Source organism: Cryptomeria japonica, unplaced genomic scaffold (genome assembly GCF_030272615.1).
Source record: "Cryptomeria japonica unplaced genomic scaffold, Sugi_1.0 HiC_scaffold_115, whole genome shotgun sequence".
Classification (NCBI taxonomy): Eukaryota; Viridiplantae; Streptophyta; class Pinopsida; order Cupressales; family Cupressaceae; genus Cryptomeria; species Cryptomeria japonica.
Window position 1 is genome coordinate 1 of NW_026728937.1, and position 20,282 is coordinate 20,282.

Below are 20,282 nucleotides of genomic sequence, written 5' to 3' on the forward strand. Positions count from 1 at the left end.
GCGCACCAGGAAGGGCTCAAGATGGCACCCGCGTTCCGTTTTTTTCACTATCTTTCAGAACGGAAATTTTAAAATATCGTTTTTTTTTGCCTTTTCTGGAAATTAGTGAAGGCAGCGCATCAAAGGTGCGCAACGCTGGTGCGAACCTGGGAGCGCTCCGATGTGTGCTCCAAGGTGCGGCGTGCACGAAGTCGGACCCCGGTTTGCCCCGGGTGCGCACCTCGCGTGCACCTTGGTGCGCACACCTTGGCTGGGTTGCGCGCCCTGGTGGGCACCATGGTGCGCACCAAGGAGCGCTCCGAAGTGTGCTCCAAGGTGCGGCGTGCACGAAGTCGGAGCCCGGTTTGCCCCGGGTGCGCACCTCGCGTGCACCTTCGCCGCGGTGGGCACCATGGCGTGCACGAAGTCGGAGCCCGGTTTGCCCCGGGTGCGCACCTCGCGTGCACCTTCGCCGGGGTGGGCACCTTAGTGTGCAGACCTTGGCTGGGTTGCGCGCCCTGGTGGGCACCATGGTGCGCACCAAGGAGCGCTCCGAAGTGTGCTCCAAGGTGCGGCCTGCACGAAGTCGGAGCCCGGTTTGCCCCGGGTGTGCACCTCGGGTGGGCACCTTGGTGCGCATGCCTTGCCTGGGCTGCGCACCAGGGCGGGCTCAAGATGGCACCCGCGTTCCTTTTTTTTCACTATCTTTCAAAACGGAAATTTTAAAATCTCATTTTTTTTTGCCTTTTTCTGGAAATTAGTGAAGGCAGCGCATCAAAGGTGCGCACCTCGCTGCCCACCACGGTGCGCAACGCCGGTGGGCACCCGGGAGTGCTTCGAAGTGTGCTCCAAGGTGCTGCGTGCACGTTGTCGGAGCCCGGTTTGCCCCGGGTGCGCACCTCGCGTGCACCTTCGTCGGGGTGGGCACCTTGGCTGGGTTTGCCCCGGCTGCGCTCCGAAGCGGGGTTATTGGAGCGCCGCCTCTTTTTTTGTCGGAGCGTTTGGTGGGGTTTCTCGCATTGGCTCTTCCGAGGCCCGGTTGCCACCCTGGCGCGCACGAAGTCGGAAGTAGGGTTAATTGCCCGGGTGCGCACCTTTGCCAGGGTGGGCACCTTACCTGGGCTGCGCACCAGGGCGGGCTCAAGATGGCACGCGCGTTCCGTTTTTTTCACTATCTTTCAAAACGGAAATTTTAAAATCTCCTTTTTTTTTTGCCTTTTCTGGAAATTAGTGAAGGCAGCGCATCAAAGGTGCGCACCTCGCTGCCCACCTTGGTGTGCTCTGAGGTGCGCACCCGGGAGCGCTACGAAGTGTGCTCCAAGGTGCGGCGTGCACGTTGTCGGAGCCCGGTTTGCCCCGGGTGCGCACCTCGCCTGCACCTTGGCCGGGGTGGGCACCTTGGCTGGGTTTGCCCAGGGTGCGCTCCGAAGCGGGGTTACTGGAGCGCCCCCTCTTTTTTTGTCAGAGCGTTTGGTGGGGTTTCTCGCATTGGCTCTTCCCAGGCCCGGTTGTTGGGTGCGCTCCCACCCTGGCGCGCGCGAAGTTGGAAGTTGGGTTAATTGCCCGGGCGCGCACCTTCGCCAGGGTGGGCACCTTGGTGCGCACACCTTGGCTGGGCTGCGCACCAGGGCGGGCTCAAGATGGCACCAGCATTCCCTTTTTCTCACTATCTTTCAAAACGGAAATTTTAAAATCTCGTTTTTTTTTTGCCTTTTATGGAAATTAGTGAAGGCATCGCATCAAAGGTGCGCACCTCGCTGCCCACCTTGGTGTGCTCCGAGGTGCCCACCACGGTGCGCAACGCCGGTGCGAACCCGGGAGCGCCCCGATGTGTGCTCCAAGGTGCGGCGTGCACGAAGTCGGACCCCGGTTTGCCCCGGGTGCGCACCTCGCGTGCACCTTGGTGCGCACACCTTGGCTGGGTTGCGCGGCCTGGTGGGCACCATGGTGCGCACCAAGGAGCGCTCCGAAGTGTGCTCCAAGGTGCGGCGTGCACGAAGTCGGAGCCCGGTTTGCCCCGGGTACGCACCTCGCGTGCACCTTCGCCGGGGTGGGCACCTCGGCTGGGTTGCGCGCCCTGGTGCGCACCAAGGAGCGCTCCGAAGTGTGCTCCAAGGTGCGGCGTGCACGAAGTCGGAGCCCGGTTTGCCCCGGGTGCGCACCTTCGCCGCGGTGCGCACCATGGCGTGCACGAAGTCGGAGCCCGGTTTGCCCCGGGTGCGCACCTCGCGTGCACCTTCGGCGGGGTTGCGCGCCCTGGTGGGCACCATGGTGCGCACCAAGGAGCGCTCCGAAGTGTGCTCCAAGGTGCGGCGTGCACGAAGTCGGAGCCCGGTTTGCCCCGGGTGCGCACCTCGCGTGCACCTTCGGCGGGGTTGCGCGCCCTGGTGGGCACCATGGTGCGCACCAAGGAGCGCTCCGAAGTGTGCTCCAAGGTGCGGCGTGCACGAAGTCGGAGCCCGGTTTGCCCCGGGTGCGCACCTCGCGTGCACCTTCGCCGCGGTGGGCACCATGGCGTGCACGAAGTCGGAGCCCGGTTTGCCCCGGGTGCGCACCTCGCGTGCACCTTCGCCGGGGTGGGCACCTCGGCTGGGTTGCGCGCCCTGGTGCGCACCAAGGAGCGCTCCGAAGTGTGCTCCAAGGTGCGGCGTGCACGAAGTCGGAGCCCGGTTTGCCCCGGGTGCGCACCTCGCGTGCACCTTCGCCAGGGTGGGCACCTCGGTGCGCACACCTTCTCAATGTTTTCTTGCCTTTTCTGGAAATTGGTGAAGGCAGCGCATCAAAGGTGCGCACCTCGGTGTGCTCCGAGGTGCGAACCCGAGAGCGCTCCGAGGTGCCCACGAAGTCGAAAGTCGGGTTAATTGCATTGTTTTCCCCGGGTGCGCTCCGAGGTGCGCAACATCGGCGCGCACCAAGGAGGGCTCCGAAGTGTGCTCCAAGGTGCGCACGATGGCGTGCACCTCTGGTGCGCACGATTCGGAGCTCGGTTTGACCGGGGTGCGCACACCTTGGCTGGGTTGCGCACCTTTTGTGCGCTCCAAGGTGCGCACGAAGTCGGAGCTCGGTTTGCCCCGGGTGCGCACCTTCGCCAGGGTGCGCACCTTGATGCGCACGCCTTGGCTGGGCTGCGCACCTTGGTGGGCGCCATGGTGCGCACCTTTCGTGCGCTCCAAGGTGCGCACGAAGTCGGAGCTCGGTTTGCCCCGGGTGCGCACCTTGGTGGGCGCCATGGTGCACTCCGAGGTGCCCAAGATTGGTGCGCACCAAGGAGCGCTCCGAAGTGCGCTCCAAGGTGCGCGCGAAGTCGAAAGTTGGGTTAATTGTCCGGTTTGCCTCGGGTGCGCACCTTGCGTGCACCTTCGCCAGGGTGGGCGCCTTGGTGCGCACACCTTGGCTGGGCTGCGCACACCTTGGCACCCGCGTTTCCTTCATTTTAAATTTTTTTTTTTTACAATCTCTCAAGTGGGAAATTCTATAATCTCAACTTTTTTTGCCTTTTCAGGAAACTTTTGAATGGAGCGCATCATTGGTGCGCTCCGAAGTGTGCTCCAAAGCTCTCTCCAGCTGCGTGCACCTGCCCCGGCCGCGCACCCGGCCCCGCCCAGCTTCGCTCACCTGTCCCGGGCGTCTGGTGCGGAACCTTAGAGTAAGAAACATCACCGTGCACCTTGGCCAACGTGCGCGACTCGACCGAGCGCGCACTGGCCGAGGTGCACACCGATTTCACCTGGGTGCGCGCGCAGCACCTCGGGCGCACCGGGGTGCGCGCACAACGCCCGGGTTGCACCGTGGCCTGTGTGCTCGGGGCGCCTCGGGTGCGCGCTCGGTGTCGCCCCCGCGCGCGCGGTAGTGCGGGCAGCGCACCCCGGCCCGGCCCGGCCCCGACGAGAACGCAAACGGGCAAAAGGTTTATTCAAATAGCATTGCGACGCCCGGCGAAAAACTAAAAAAGGGTGCAACACCGGGACTTCCCGGGAGGTCACCCATCCCAGTACTACTCCGGCCCAAGCGCGCTTAACTGCGGAGTTCTGATGGGATCCGGTGCACTAACGCTGGTATGATCGCACCCGTTATGAGCTTGTCGCAGTGTGTACTTAGCAAACCGCGACCCACGTGCGAATCCACCCCGGCCACCCACCCCCGTCGAGGTGCACACCCTCCCTCGCGAAGTGCGCCCCGTTCGCCAAGTGTGAGCCCTGCCCGGGTGCGCGCACCTTGCTAGGGCGTCGGGTGTGCACCCGGCCCGGCCTACGTGCGTGCACCTGGAGGGGGCGTCGTGTGCGTGCAGTGTCCCGTCTGCAACGCGGTGCCCACACACCACCTCGGGCGCAACGACCTGCGCTCACATGTGGGCCGAGTGCACCTTGGTGCATGTTCGGGGCGCCTCGGGTGCACGCTCGATCTTGCCCCGGTGCACCAAGGCGCTCGGTTTGCCCCGGGTGCGCACTTGGTGCAAGGTGGGCACCCAAAATAGGGATCAAGCACCAAAACACAAGTTTCGGGATGCAAAATGGGACCCAAGGACCACAAATGCGTTCCAAGACCCATGATGGGTCCACGAGAACAAAAATGTGTTCCGAGACTTAATAAACAAATATTGGGTTTTAGGAGAAGAAACATGCTCTGATGCCCAAAACGAGAATCGACCCCGAAAAGGCCACAGGCCAAAAGTGGGATGCGAGACAAAAAAAAATGGGACCCGAGGACCAAAATTGGGTTCCCAGGTCGAAGACAGGGCAACCGGACAAGAAACGACCTCTAAGGCTCGAAATGAGTCCCGACGACTAAAACTTGACAAGAAGCACCCATCAGGCACCCAACTCGACACCCATGGGATGCCGACCCACCCGGGCTTCCACCTAGCACACCTTGGCACCCACCCACCCTCGCACCCAACCTCGCACCCAACTTAGCACCTTTGAACCCACATTGGCACTCACCCTGACCCTGGCACCTTGGAACCCACATTGGCACTCACCTTGACCCTGGCACCCACCTTTGCACTCACCTTGGGACCCACCCTGGCTCCCACCTCGGCACCCACCCAGACACCCACCTTGGTTCCTTGGCACCCACCTTGGATCCTTGGCACCCACCCCGACACCCACCTTGGCACGCAACTTGGCTACTTGCCACCCACCTTGGCTCCTTGACGCCCACCCCGACAACCACCCCGTGACCTACCCTGGCTAGGGTTGGTGCACACCCACCCTGGTGCCCACCTTGGCACCCACCCTATGACCCACCTTGGCACGCACCTTAGTACCCACCCCGTTACCCACCCTAGGACCCACCCCGTGACCCACCTTGGCCAGGGTGGGTGCCTTGGTGCGCACAACTTGCCTGGGCTGCACACCAGGGCGGGCTCAAGATGGCACCCGCGTTCCGTTTTTTTCACTATCTTTCAAAACGGAAATTTTAAAATCTCATTTTTTTCTTTTTTTTGCCTTTTCTGGAAATTAGTGAAGGCAGCGCATCAAAGGTGCGCAATGCTGGTGCGAACCCGGGAGCGCTCCGATGTGTGCTCCAAGGTGCGGCGTGCACGAAGTCCGAGCCCGGTTTGCCCCGGGTGCGCACCTCGCGTGCACCTTCGCCGGGGTGAGCACCTTGGCTGGGTTGCGCGCCCTGGTGCGTACCAAGGAGCGCTCTGAAGTGTGCTCCAAGGTGCGGCGTGCACGAAGTCGGAGCCCGGTTTGCCCCGGGTGTGCACCTCGGGTGCGCACCTCGCGTGCACCTTCGCTGCGGTGGGCACCTTGGCTGGGTTGCGCGCCTTGGTGGGCACCATGCAGTGCACGAAGTCGGAGCCCGGTTTGCCCCGGGCGCGCACCTCCGCCAGGGTGGGCACCTTGGTGCGCACAACTTGCCTGGGCTGCGCATCAGGAAGGGCTCAAGATGGCACCCGCGTTCCGTTTTTTTCACTATCTTTCAGAACGGAAATTTTAAAATATCGTTTTTTTTTGCCTTTTCTGGAAATTAGTGAAGGCAGCGCATCAAAGGTGCGCAACGCTGGTGCGAACCTGGGAGCGCTCCGATGTGTGCTCCAAGGTGCGGCGTGCACGAAGTCGGAGCCCGGTTTGCCTCGGGTGCGCCCTGGTGGGCACCATGGTGCGCACCAAGGAGCGCTCCGAAGTGTGCTCCAAGGTGCGGCCTGCACGAAGTCGGAGCCCGGTTTGCCCCGGGTGTGCACCTCGGTGTGGGCACCTTGGTGCGCATGCCTTGCCTGGGCTGCGCACCAGGGCGGGCTCAAGATGGCACCCGCGTTCCTTTTTTTTCACTATCTTTCAAAACGGAAATTTTAAAATCTCATTTTTTTTTGCCTTTTTCTGGAAATTAGTGAAGGCAGCGCATCAAAGGTGCGCACCTCGCTGCCCACCACGGTGCGCAAGCCGGTGGGCACCCGGGAGTGCTTCGAAGTGTGCTCCAAGGTGCTGCGTGCACGTTGTCGGAGCCCGGTTTGCCCCGGGTGCGCACCTCGCGTGCACCTTCGTCGGGGTGGGCACCTTGGCTTGGTTTGCCCCGGCTGCGCTCCGAAGCGGGGTTATTGGAGCGCCGCCTCTTTTTTTGTCGGAGCGTTTGGTGGGGTTTCTCGCATTGGCTCTTCCGAGGCCCGGTTGCCACCCTGGCGCGCACGAAGTCGGAAGTAGGGTTAATTGCCCGGGTGCGCACCTTTGCCAGGGTGGCACCTTACCTGGGCTGCGCACCAGGGCGGGCTCAAGATGGCACGCGCGTTCCGTTTTTTTCACTATCTTTCAAAACGGAAATTTTAAAATCTCCTTTTTTTTTTGCCTTTTCTGGAAATTAGTGAAGGCAGCGCATCAAAGGTGCGCACCTCGCTGCCCACCTTGGTGTGCTCTGAGGTGCGCACCCGGGAGCGCTACGAAGTGTGCTCCAAGGTGCGGCGTGCACGTTGTCGGAGCCCGGTTTGCCCCGGGTGCGCACCTCGCCTGCACCTTGGCCGGGGTGGGCACCTTGGCTGGGTTTGCCCAGGGTGCGCTCCGAAGCGGGGTTACTGGAGCGCCCCCTCTTTTTTTGTCAGAGAGTTTGGTGGGGTTTCTCGCATTGGCTCTTCCCAGGCCCGGTTGTTGGGTGCGCTCCCACCCTGGCGCGCGCGAAGTTGGAAGTTGGGTTAATTGCCCGGGCGCGCACCTTCGCCAGGGTGGGCACCTTGGTGCGCAAACCTTGGCTGGGCTGCGCACCAGGGCGGGCTCAAGATGGCACCAGCATTCCCTTTTTCTCACTATCTTTCAAAACGGAAATTTTAAAATCTCGTTTTTTTTTTGCCTTTTATGGAAATTAGTGAAGGCATCGCATCAAAGGTGCGCACCTCGCTGCCCACCTTGGTGTGCTCCGAGGTGCCCACCACGGTGCGCAACGCCGGTGCGAACCCGGGAGCGCCCCGATGTGTGCTCCAAGGTGCGGCGTGCACGAAGTCGGACCCCGGTTTGCCCCGGGTGCGCACCTCGCGTGCACCTTGGTGCGCACACCTTGGCTGGGTTGCGCGGCCTGGTGGGCACCATGGTGCGCACCAAGGAGCGCTCCGAAGTGTGCTCCAAGGTGCGGCGTGCACGAAGTCGGAGCCCGGTTTGCCCCGGGTGCGCACCTTCGCCGCGGTGGGCACCATGGCGTGCACGAAGTCGGAGCCCGGTTTGCCCCGGGTGCGCACCTCGCGTGCACCTTCGCCGGGGTGGGCACCTCGGCTGGGTTGCGCGCCCTGGTGCGCACCAAGGAGCGCTCTGAAGTGTGCTCCAAGGTGCGGCGTGCACGAAGTCGGAGCCCGGTTTGCCCCGGGTGTGCACCTCGCGTGCACCTTCGCTGCGGTGGGCACCTTGGCTGGGTTGCGCGCCTTGGTGGGCACCATGCAGTGCACGAAGTCGGAGCCCGGTTTGCCCCGGGCGCGCACCTCCGCCAGGGTGGGCACCTTGGTGCGCACAACTTGCCTGGGCTGCGCACCAGGAAGGGCTCAAGATGGCACCCGCGTTCCGTTTTTTTCACTATCTTTCAGAACGGAAATTTTAAAATATCGTTTTTTTTTGCCTTTTCTGGAAATTAGTGAAGGCAGCGCATCAAAGGTGCGCAACGCTGGTGCGAACCTGGGAGCGCTCCGATGTGTGCTCCAAGGTGCGGCGTGCACGAAGTCGGACCCCGGTTTGCCCCGGGTGCGCACCTCGCGTGCACCTTGGTGCGCACACCTTGGCTGGGTTGCGCGCCCTGGTGGGCACCATGGTGCGCACCAAGGAGCGCTCCGAAGTGTGCTCCAAGGTGCGGCGTGCACGAAGTCGGAGCCCGGTTTGCCCCGGGTGCGCACCTCGCGTGCACCTTCGCCGCGGTGGGCACCATGGCGTGCACGAAGTCGGAGCCCGGTTTGCCCCGGGTGCGCACCTCGCGTGCACCTTCGCCGGGGTGGGCACCTTAGTGTGCAGACCTTGGCTGGGTTGCGCGCCCTGGTGGGCACCATGGTGCGCACCAAGGAGCGCTCCGAAGTGTGCTCCAAGGTGCGGCCTGCACGAAGTCGGAGCCCGGTTTGCCCCGGGTGTGCACCTCGGGTGGGCACCTTGGTGCGCATGCCTTGCCTGGGCTGCGCACCAGGGCGGGCTCAAGATGGCACCCGCGTTCCTTTTTTTTCACTATCTTTCAAAACGGAAATTTTAAAATCTCATTTTTTTTTGCCTTTTTCTGGAAATTAGTGAAGGCAGCGCATCAAAGGTGCGCACCTCGCTGCCCACCACGGTGCGCAACGCCGGTGGGCACCCGGGAGTGCTTCGAAGTGTGCTCCAAGGTGCTGCGTGCACGTTGTCGGAGCCCGGTTTGCCCCGGGTGCGCACCTCGCGTGCACCTTCGTCGGGGTGGGCACCTTGGCTGGGTTTGCCCCGGCTGCGCTCCGAAGCGGGGTTATTGGAGCGCCGCCTCTTTTTTTGTCGGAGCGTTTGGTGGGGTTTCTCGCATTGGCTCTTCCGAGGCCCGGTTGCCACCCTGGCGCGCACGAAGTCGGAAGTAGGGTTAATTGCCCGGGTGCGCACCTTTGCCAGGGTGGGCACCTTACCTGGGCTGCGCACCAGGGCGGGCTCAAGATGGCACGCGCGTTCCGTTTTTTTCACTATCTTTCAAAACGGAAATTTTAAAATCTCCTTTTTTTTTTGCCTTTTCTGGAAATTAGTGAAGGCAGCGCATCAAAGGTGCGCACCTCGCTGCCCACCTTGGTGTGCTCTGAGGTGCGCACCCGGGAGCGCTACGAAGTGTGCTCCAAGGTGCGGCGTGCACGTTGTCGGAGCCCGGTTTGCCCCGGGTGCGCACCTCGCCTGCACCTTGGCCGGGGTGGGCACCTTGGCTGGGTTTGCCCAGGGTGCGCTCCGAAGCGGGGTTACTGGAGCGCCCCCTCTTTTTTTGTCAGAGCGTTTGGTGGGGTTTCTCGCATTGGCTCTTCCCAGGCCCGGTTGTTGGGTGCGCTCCCACCCTGGCGCGCGCGAAGTTGGAAGTTGGGTTAATTGCCCGGGCGCGCACCTTCGCCAGGGTGGGCACCTTGGTGCGCACACCTTGGCTGGGCTGCGCACCAGGGCGGGCTCAAGATGGCACCAGCATTCCCTTTTTCTCACTATCTTTCAAAACGGAAATTTTAAAATCTCGTTTTTTTTTTGCCTTTTATGGAAATTAGTGAAGGCATCGCATCAAAGGTGCGCACCTCGCTGCCCACCTTGGTGTGCTCCGAGGTGCCCACCACGGTGCGCAACGCCGGTGCGAACCCGGGAGCGCCCCGATGTGTGCTCCAAGGTGCGGCGTGCACGAAGTCGGACCCCGGTTTGCCCCGGGTGCGCACCTCGCGTGCACCTTGGTGCGCACACCTTGGCTGGGTTGCGCGGCCTGGTGGGCACCATGGTGCGCACCAAGGAGCGCTCCGAAGTGTGCTCCAAGGTGCGGCGTGCACGAAGTCGGAGCCCGGTTTGCCCCGGGTACGCACCTCGCGTGCACCTTCGCCGGGGTGGGCACCTCGGCTGGGTTGCGCGCCCTGGTGCGCACCAAGGAGCGCTCCGAAGTGTGCTCCAAGGTGCGGCGTGCACGAAGTCGGAGCCCGGTTTGCCCCGGGTGCGCACCTTCGCCGCGGTGCGCACCATGGCGTGCACGAAGTCGGAGCCCGGTTTGCCCCGGGTGCGCACCTCGCGTGCACCTTCGGCGGGGTTGCGCGCCCTGGTGGGCACCATGGTGCGCACCAAGGAGCGCTCCGAAGTGTGCTCCAAGGTGCGGCGTGCACGAAGTCGGAGCCCGGTTTGCCCCGGGTGCGCACCTCGCGTGCACCTTCGGCGGGGTTGCGCGCCCTGGTGGGCACCATGGTGCGCACCAAGGAGCGCTCCGAAGTGTGCTCCAAGGTGCGGCGTGCACGAAGTCGGAGCCCGGTTTGCCCCGGGTGCGCACCTCGCGTGCACCTTCGCCGCGGTGGGCACCATGGCGTGCACGAAGTCGGAGCCCGGTTTGCCCCGGGTGCGCACCTCGCGTGCACCTTCGCCGGGGTGGGCACCTCGGCTGGGTTGCGCGCCCTGGTGCGCACCAAGGAGCGCTCCGAAGTGTGCTCCAAGGTGCGGCGTGCACGAAGTCGGAGCCCGGTTTGCCCCGGGTGCGCACCTCGCGTGCACCTTCGCCAGGGTGGGCACCTCGGTGCGCACACCTTCTCAATGTTTTCTTGCCTTTTCTGGAAATTGGTGAAGGCAGCGCATCAAAGGTGCGCACCTCGGTGTGCTCCGAGGTGCGAACCCGAGAGCGCTCCGAGGTGCCCACGAAGTCGAAAGTCGGGTTAATTGCATTGTTTTCCCCGGGTGCGCTCCGAGGTGCGCAACATCGGCGCGCACCAAGGAGGGCTCCGAAGTGTGCTCCAAGGTGCGCACGATGGCGTGCACCTCTGGTGCGCACGATTCGGAGCTCGGTTTGACCGGGGTGCGCACACCTTGGCTGGGTTGCGCACCTTTTGTGCGCTCCAAGGTGCGCACGAAGTCGGAGCTCGGTTTGCCCCGGGTGCGCACCTTCGCCAGGGTGCGCACCTTGATGCGCACGCCTTGGCTGGGCTGCGCACCTTGGTGGGCGCCATGGTGCGCACCTTTCGTGCGCTCCAAGGTGCGCACGAAGTCGGAGCTCGGTTTGCCCCGGGTGCGCACCTTGGTGGGCGCCATGGTGCACTCCGAGGTGCCCAAGATTGGTGCGCACCAAGGAGCGCTCCGAAGTGCGCTCCAAGGTGCGCGCGAAGTCGAAAGTTGGGTTAATTGTCCGGTTTGCCTCGGGTGCGCACCTTGCGTGCACCTTCGCCAGGGTGGGCGCCTTGGTGCGCACACCTTGGCTGGGCTGCGCACACCTTGGCACCCGCGTTTCCTTCATTTTAAATTTTTTTTTTTTACAATCTCTCAAGTGGGAAATTCTATAATCTCAACTTTTTTTGCCTTTTCAGGAAACTTTTGAATGGAGCGCATCATTGGTGCGCTCCGAAGTGTGCTCCAAAGCTCTCTCCAGCTGCGTGCACCTGCCCCGGCCGCGCACCCGGCCCCGCCCAGCTTCGCTCACCTGTCCCGGGCGTCTGGTGCGGAACCTTAGAGTAAGAAACATCACCGTGCACCTTGGCCAACGTGCGCGACTCGACCGAGCGCGCACTGGCCGAGGTGCACACCGATTTCACCTGGGTGCGCGCGCAGCACCTCGGGCGCACCGGGGTGCGCGCACAACGCCCGGGTTGCACCGTGGCCTGTGTGCTCGGGGCGCCTCGGGTGCGCGCTCGGTGTCGCCCCCCGCGCGCGCGGTAGTGCGGGCAGCGCACCCCGGCCCGGCCCGGCCCCGACGAGAACGCAAACGGGCAAAAGGTTTATTCAAATAGCATTGCGACGCCCGGCGAAAAACTAAAAAAGGGTGCAACACCGGGACTTCCCGGGAGGTCACCCATCCCAGTACTACTCCGGCCCAAGCGCGCTTAACTGCGGAGTTCTGATGGGATCCGGTGCACTAACGCTGGTATGATCGCACCCGTTATGAGCTTGTCGCAGTGTGTACTTAGCAAACCGCGACCCACGTGCGAATCCACCCCGGCCACCCACCCCCGTCGAGGTGCACACCCTCCCTCGCGAAGTGCGCCCCGTTCGCCAAGTGTGAGCCCTGCCCGGGTGCGCGCACCTTGCTAGGGCGTCGGGTGTGCACCCGGCCCGGCCTACGAGCGTGCACCTGGAGGGGGCGTCGTGTGCGTGCAGTGTCCCGTCTGCAACGCGGTGCCCACACACCACCTCGGGCGCAACGACCTGCGCTCACATGTGGGCCGAGTGCACCTTGGTGCATGTTCGGGGCGCCTCGGGTGCACGCTCGATCTTGCCCCGGTGCACCAAGGCGCTCGGTTTGCCCCGGGTGCGCACTTGGTGCAAGGTGGGCACCCAAAATAGGGATCAAGCACCAAAACACAAGTTTCGGGATGCAAAATGGGACCCAAGGACCACAAATGCGTTCCAAGACCCATGATGGGTCCACGAGAACAAAAATGTGTTCCGAGACTTAATAAACAAATATTGGGTTTTAGGAGAAGAAACATGCTCTGATGCCCAAAACGAGAATCGACCCCGAAAAGGCCACAGGCCAAAAGTGGGATGCGAGACAAAAAAAAATGGGACCCGAGGACCAAAATTGGGTTCCCAGGTCGAAGACAGGGCAACCGGACAAGAAACGACCTCTAAGGCTCGAAATGAGTCCCGACGACTAAAACTTGACAAGAAGCACCCATCAGGCACCCAACTCGACACCCATGGGATGCCGACCCACCCGGGCTTCCACCTAGCACACCTTGGCACCCACCCACCCTCGCACCCAACCTCGCACCCAACTTAGCACCTTTGAACCCACATTGGCACTCACCCTGACCCTGGCACCTTGGAACCCACATTGGCACTCACCTTGACCCTGGCACCCACCTTTGCACTCACCTTGGGACCCACCCTGGCTCCCACCTCGGCACCCACCCAGACACCCACCTTGGTTCCTTGGCACCCACCTTGGATCCTTGGCACCCACCCCGACACCCACCTTGGCACGCAACTTGGCTACTTGCCACCCACCTTGGCTCCTTGACGCCCACCCCGACAACCACCCCGTGACCTACCCTGGCTAGGGTTGGTGCACACCCACCCTGGTGCCCACCTTGGCACCCACCCTATGACCCACCTTGGCACGCACCTTAGTACCCACCCCGTTACCCACCCTAGGACCCACCCCGTGACCCACCTTGGCCAGGGTGGGTGCCTTGGTGCGCACAACTTGCCTGGGCTGCACACCAGGGCGGGCTCAAGATGGCACCCGCGTTCCGTTTTTTTCACTATCTTTCAAAACGGAAATTTTAAAATCTCATTTTTTTCTTTTTTTTGCCTTTTCTGGAAATTAGTGAAGGCAGCGCATCAAAGGTGCGCAATGCTGGTGCGAACCCGGGAGCGCTCCGATGTGTGCTCCAAGGTGCGGCGTGCACGAAGTCCGAGCCCGGTTTGCCCCGGGTGCGCACCTCGCGTGCACCTTCGCCGGGGTGAGCACCTTGGCTGGGTTGCGCGCCCTGGTGCGTACCAAGGAGCGCTCTGAAGTGTGCTCCAAGGTGCGGCGTGCACGAAGTCGGAGCCCGGTTTGCCCCGGGTGTGCACCTCGGGTGCGCACCTCGCGTGCACCTTCGCTGCGGTGGGCACCTTGGCTGGGTTGCGCGCCTTGGTGGGCACCATGCAGTGCACGAAGTCGGAGCCCGGTTTGCCCCGGGCGCGCACCTCCGCCAGGGTGGGCACCTTGGTGCGCACAACTTGCCTGGGCTGCGCATCAGGAAGGGCTCAAGATGGCACCCGCGTTCCGTTTTTTTCACTATCTTTCAGAACGGAAATTTTAAAATATCGTTTTTTTTTGCCTTTTCTGGAAATTAGTGAAGGCAGCGCATCAAAGGTGCGCAACGCTGGTGCGAACCTGGGAGCGCTCCGATGTGTGCTCCAAGGTGCGGCGTGCACGAAGTCGGAGCCCGGTTTGCCTCGGGTGCGCCCTGGTGGGCACCATGGTGCGCACCAAGGAGCGCTCCGAAGTGTGCTCCAAGGTGCGGCCTGCACGAAGTCGGAGCCCGGTTTGCCCCGGGTGTGCACCTCGGGTGGGCACCTTGGTGCGCATGCCTTGCCTGGGCTGCGCACCAGGGCGGGCTCAAGATGGCACCCGCGTTCCTTTTTTTTCACTATCTTTCAAAACGGAAATTTTAAAATCTCATTTTTTTTTGCCTTTTTCTGGAAATTAGTGAAGGCAGCGCATCAAAGGTGCGCACCTCGCTGCCCACCACGGTGCGCAACGCCGGTGGGCACCCGGGAGTGCTTCGAAGTGTGCTCCAAGGTGCTGCGTGCACGTTGTCGGAGCCCGGTTTGCCCCGGGTGCGCACCTCGCGTGCACCTTCGTCGGGGTGGGCACCTTGGCTTGGTTTGCCCCGGCTGCGCTCCGAAGCGGGGTTATTGGAGCGCCGCCTCTTTTTTTGTCGGAGCGTTTGGTGGGGTTTCTCGCATTGGCTCTTCCGAGGCCCGGTTGCCACCCTGGCGCGCACGAAGTCGGAAGTAGGGTTAATTGCCCGGGTGCGCACCTTTGCCAGGGTGGCACCTTACCTGGGCTGCGCACCAGGGCGGGCTCAAGATGGCACGCGCGTTCCGTTTTTTTCACTATCTTTCAAAACGGAAATTTTAAAATCTCCTTTTTTTTTTGCCTTTTCTGGAAATTAGTGAAGGCAGCGCATCAAAGGTGCGCACCTCGCTGCCCACCTTGGTGTGCTCTGAGGTGCGCACCCGGGAGCGCTACGAAGTGTGCTCCAAGGTGCGGCGTGCACGTTGTCGGAGCCCGGTTTGCCCCGGGTGCGCACCTCGCCTGCACCTTGGCCGGGGTGGGCACCTTGGCTGGGTTTGCCCAGGGTGCGCTCCGAAGCGGGGTTACTGGAGCGCCCCCTCTTTTTTTGTCAGAGAGTTTGGTGGGGTTTCTCGCATTGGCTCTTCCCAGGCCCGGTTGTTGGGTGCGCTCCCACCCTGGCGCGCGCGAAGTTGGAAGTTGGGTTAATTGCCCGGGCGCGCACCTTCGCCAGGGTGGGCACCTTGGTGCGCAAACCTTGGCTGGGCTGCGCACCAGGGCGGGCTCAAGATGGCACCAGCATTCCCTTTTTCTCACTATCTTTCAAAACGGAAATTTTAAAATCTCGTTTTTTTTTTGCCTTTTATGGAAATTAGTGAAGGCATCGCATCAAAGGTGCGCACCTCGCTGCCCACCTTGGTGTGCTCCGAGGTGCCCACCACGGTGCGCAACGCCGGTGCGAACCCGGGAGCGCCCCGATGTGTGCTCCAAGGTGCGGCGTGCACGAAGTCGGACCCCGGTTTGCCCCGGGTGCGCACCTCGCGTGCACCTTGGTGCGCACACCTTGGCTGGGTTGCGCGGCCTGGTGGGCACCATGGTGCGCACCAAGGAGCGCTCCGAAGTGTGCTCCAAGGTGCGGCGTGCACGAAGTCGGAGCCCGGTTTGCCCCGGGTGCGCACCTTCGCCGCGGTGGGCACCATGGCGTGCACGAAGTCGGAGCCCGGTTTGCCCCGGGTGCGCACCTCGCGTGCACCTTCGCCGGGGTGGGCACCTCGGCTGGGTTGCGCGCCCTGGTGCGCACCAAGGAGCGCTCTGAAGTGTGCTCCAAGGTGCGGCGTGCACGAAGTCGGAGCCCGGTTTGCCCCGGGTGTGCACCTCGCGTGCACCTTCGCTGCGGTGGGCACCTTGGCTGGGTTGCGCGCCTTGGTGGGCACCATGCAGTGCACGAAGTCGGAGCCCGGTTTGCCCCGGGCGCGCACCTCCGCCAGGGTGGGCACCTTGGTGCGCACAACTTGCCTGGGCTGCGCACCAGGAAGGGCTCAAGATGGCACCCGCGTTCCGTTTTTTTCACTATCTTTCAGAACGGAAATTTTAAAATATCGTTTTTTTTTGCCTTTTCTGGAAATTAGTGAAGGCAGCGCATCAAAGGTGCGCAACGCTGGTGCGAACCTGGGAGCGCTCCGATGTGTGCTCCAAGGTGCGGCGTGCACGAAGTCGGACCCCGGTTTGCCCCGGGTGCGCACCTCGCGTGCACCTTGGTGCGCACACCTTGGCTGGGTTGCGCGCCCTGGTGGGCACCATGGTGCGCACCAAGGAGCGCTCCGAAGTGTGCTCCAAGGTGCGGCGTGCACGAAGTCGGAGCCCGGTTTGCCCCGGGTGCGCACCTCGCGTGCACCTTCGCCGCGGTGGGCACCATGGCGTGCACGAAGTCGGAGCCCGGTTTGCCCCGGGTGCGCACCTCGTGTGCACCTTCGCCGGGGTGGGCACCTTAGTGTGCAGACCTTGGCTGGGTTGCGCGCCCTGGTGGGCACCATGGTGCGCACCAAGGAGCGCTCCGAAGTGTGCTCCAAGGTGCGGCCTGCACGAAGTCGGAGCCCGGTTTGCCCCGGGTGTGCACCTCGGGTGGGCACCTTGGTGCGCATGCCTTGCCTGGGCTGCGCACCAGGGCGGGCTCAAGATGGCACCCGCGTTCCTTTTTTTTCACTATCTTTCAAAACGGAAATTTTAAAATCTCATTTTTTTTTGCCTTTTTCTGGAAATTAGTGAAGGCAGCGCATCAAAGGTGCGCACCTCGCTGCCCACCACGGTGCGCAACGCCGGTGGGCACCCGGGAGTGCTTCGAAGTGTGCTCCAAGGTGCTGCGTGCACGTTGTCGGAGCCCGGTTTGCCCCGGGTGCGCACCTCGCGTGCACCTTCGTCGGGGTGGGCACCTTGGCTGGGTTTGCCCCGGCTGCGCTCCGAAGCGGGGTTATTGGAGCGCCGCCTCTTTTTTTGTCGGAGCGTTTGGTGGGGTTTCTCGCATTGGCTCTTCCGAGGCCCGGTTGCCACCCTGGCGCGCACGAAGTCGGAAGTAGGGTTAATTGCCCGGGTGCGCACCTTTGCCAGGGTGGGCACCTTACCTGGGCTGCGCACCAGGGCGGGCTCAAGATGGCACGCGCGTTCCGTTTTTTTCACTATCTTTCAAAACGGAAATTTTAAAATCTCCTTTTTTTTTTGCCTTTTCTGGAAATTAGTGAAGGCAGCGCATCAAAGGTGCGCACCTCGCTGCCCACCTTGGTGTGCTCTGAGGTGCGCACCCGGGAGCGCTACGAAGTGTGCTCCAAGGTGCGGCGTGCACGTTGTCGGAGCCCGGTTTGCCCCGGGTGCGCACCTCGCCTGCACCTTGGCCGGGGTGGGCACCTTGGCTGGGTTTGCCCAGGGTGCGCTCCGAAGCGGGGTTACTGGAGCGCCCCCTCTTTTTTTGTCAGAGCGTTTGGTGGGGTTTCTCGCATTGGCTCTTCCCAGGCCCGGTTGTTGGGTGCGCTCCCACCCTGGCGCGCGCGAAGTTGGAAGTTGGGTTAATTGCCCGGGCGCGCACCTTCGCCAGGGTGGGCACCTTGGTGCGCACACCTTGGCTGGGCTGCGCACCAGGGCGGGCTCAAGATGGCACCAGCATTCCCTTTTTCTCACTATCTTTCAAAACGGAAATTTTAAAATCTCGTTTTTTTTTTGCCTTTTATGGAAATTAGTGAAGGCATCGCATCAAAGGTGCGCACCTCGCTGCCCACCTTGGTGTGCTCCGAGGTGCCCACCACGGTGCGCAACGCCGGTGCGAACCCGGGAGCGCCCCGATGTGTGCTCCAAGGTGCGGCGTGCACGAAGTCGGACCCCGGTTTGCCCCGGGTGCGCACCTCGCGTGCACCTTGGTGCGCACACCTTGGCTGGGTTGCGCGGCCTGGTGGGCACCATGGTGCGCACCAAGGAGCGCTCCGAAGTGTGCTCCAAGGTGCGGCGTGCACGAAGTCGGAGCCCGGTTTGCCCCGGGTACGCACCTCGCGTGCACCTTCGCCGGGGTGGGCACCTCGGCTGGGTTGCGCGCCCTGGTGCGCACCAAGGAGCGCTCCGAAGTGTGCTCCAAGGTGCGGCGTGCACGAAGTCGGAGCCCGGTTTGCCCCGGGTGCGCACCTTCGCCGCGGTGCGCACCATGGCGTGCACGAAGTCGGAGCCCGGTTTGCCCCGGGTGCGCACCTCGCGTGCACCTTCGGCGGGGTTGCGCGCCCTGGTGGGCACCATGGTGCGCACCAAGGAGCGCTCCGAAGTGTGCTCCAAGGTGCGGCGTGCACGAAGTCGGAGCCCGGTTTGCCCCGGGTGCGCACCTCGCGTGCACCTTCGGCGGGGTTGCGCGCCCTGGTGGGCACCATGGTGCGCACCAAGGAGCGCTCCGAAGTGTGCTCCAAGGTGCGGCGTGCACGAAGTCGGAGCCCGGTTTGCCCCGGGTGCGCACCTCGCGTGCACCTTCGCCGCGGTGGGCACCATGGCGTGCACGAAGTCGGAGCCCGGTTTGCCCCGGGTGCGCACCTCGCGTGCACCTTCGCCGGGGTGGGCACCTCGGCTGGGTTGCGCGCCCTGGTGCGCACCAAGGAGCGCTCCGAAGTGTGCTCCAAGGTGCGGCGTGCACGAAGTCGGAGCCCGGTTTGCCCCGGGTGCGCACCTCGCGTGCACCTTCGCCAGGGTGGGCACCTCGGTGCGCACACCTTCTCAATGTTTTCTTGCCTTTTCTGGAAATTGGTGAAGGCAGCGCATCAAAGGTGCGCACCTCGGTGTGCTCCGAGGTGCGAACCCGAGAGCGCTCCGAGGTGCCCACGAAGTCGAAAGTCGGGTTAATTGCATTGTTTTCCCCGGGTGCGCTCCGAGGTGCGCAACATCGGCGCGCACCAAGGAGGGCTCCGAAGTGTGCTCCAAGGTGCGCACGATGGCGTGCACCTCTGGTGCGCACGATTCGGAGCTCGGTTTGACCGGGGTGCGCACACCTTGGCTGGGTTGCGCACCTTTTGTGCGCTCCAAGGTGCGCACGAAGTCGGAGCTCGGTTTGCCCCGGGTGCGCACCTTCGCCAGGGTGCGCACCTTGATGCGCACGCCTTGGCTGGGCTGCGCACCTTGGTGGGCGCCATGGTGCGCACCTTTCGTGCGCTCCAAGGTGCGCACGAAGTCGGAGCTCGGTTTGCCCCGGGTGCGCACCTTGGTGGGCGCCATGGTGCACTCCGAGGTGCCCAAGATTGGTGCGCACCAAGGAGCGCTCCGAAGTGCGCTCCAAGGTGCGCGCGAAGTCGAAAGTTGGGTTAATTGTCCGGTTTGCCTCGGGTGCGCACCTTGCGTGCACCTTCGCCAGGGTGGGCGCCTTGGTGCGCACACCTTGGCTGGGCTGCGCACACCTTGGCACCCGCGTTTCCTTCATTTTAAATTTTTTTTTTTTACAATCTCTCAAGTGGGAAATTCTATAATCTCAACTTTTTTTGCCTTTTCAGGAAACTTTTGAATGGAGCGCATCATTGGTGCGCTCCGAAGTGTGCTCCAAAGCTCTCTCCAGCTGCGTGCACCTGCCCCGGCCGCGCACCCGGCCCCGCCCAGCTTCGCTCACCTGTCCCGGGCGTCTGGTGCGGAACCTTAGAGTAAGAAACATCACCGTGCACCTTGGCCAACGTGCGCGACTCGACCGAGCGCGCACTGGCCGAGGTGCACACCGATTTCACCTGGGTGCGCGCGCAGCACCTCGGGCGCACCGGGGTGCGCGCACAACGCCCGGGTTGCACCGTGGCCTGTGTGCTCGGGGCGCCTCGGGTGCGCGCTCGGTGTCGCCCCCGCGCGCGCGGTAGTGCGGGCAGCGCACCCCGGCCCGGCCCGGCCCCGACGAGAACGCAAACGGGCAAAAGGTTTATTCAAATAGCATTGCGACGCCCGGCGAAAAACTAAAAAAGGGTGCAACACCGGGACTTCCCGGGAGGTCACCCATCCCAGTACTACTCCGGCCCAAGCGCGCTTAACTGCGGAGTTCTGATGGGATCCGGTGCACTAACGCTGGTATGATCGCACCCGTTATGAGCTTGTCGCAGTGTGTACTTAGCAAACCGCGACCCACGTGCGAATCCACCCCGGCCACCCACCCCCGTCGAGGTGCACACCCTCCCTCGCGAAGTGCGCCCCGTTCGCCAAGTGTGAGCCCTGCCCGGGTGCGCGCACCTTGCTAGGGCGTCGGGTGTGCACCCGGCCCGGCCTACGTGCGTGCACCTGGAGGGGGCGTCGTGTGCGTGCAGTGTCCCGTCTGCAACGCGGTGCCCACACACCACCTCGGGCGCAACGACCTGCGCTCACATGTGGGCCGAGTGCACCTTGGTGCATGTTCGGGGCGCCTCGGGTGCACGCTCGATCTTGCCCCGGTGCACCAAGGCGCTCGGTTTGCCCCGGGTGCGCACTTGGTGCAA

At 63.1% G+C, this 20,282-nt stretch overlaps 3 non-coding genes across 3 annotated transcripts; all 3 read right to left on the reverse strand.

The window, feature by feature from the left end:
- Positions 1 to 3,929: 3,929 nt before the first annotated feature.
- Positions 3,930 to 4,048, reverse strand: LOC131865593 (5S ribosomal RNA). The gene has a single exon (XR_009364312.1). It is a non-coding gene; the product is annotated as a 5S ribosomal RNA (ribosomal RNA).
- Positions 4,049 to 11,853: 7,805 nt separating this feature from the next.
- LOC131865615 (5S ribosomal RNA) lies at positions 11,854 to 11,972 on the reverse strand. Its single transcript, XR_009364334.1, has one exon. It is a non-coding gene; the product is annotated as a 5S ribosomal RNA (ribosomal RNA).
- Positions 11,973 to 19,776: 7,804 nt separating this feature from the next.
- Positions 19,777 to 19,895, reverse strand: LOC131865626 (5S ribosomal RNA). The gene has a single exon (XR_009364345.1). It is a non-coding gene; the product is annotated as a 5S ribosomal RNA (ribosomal RNA).
- Positions 19,896 to 20,282: the final 387 nt, after the last annotated feature.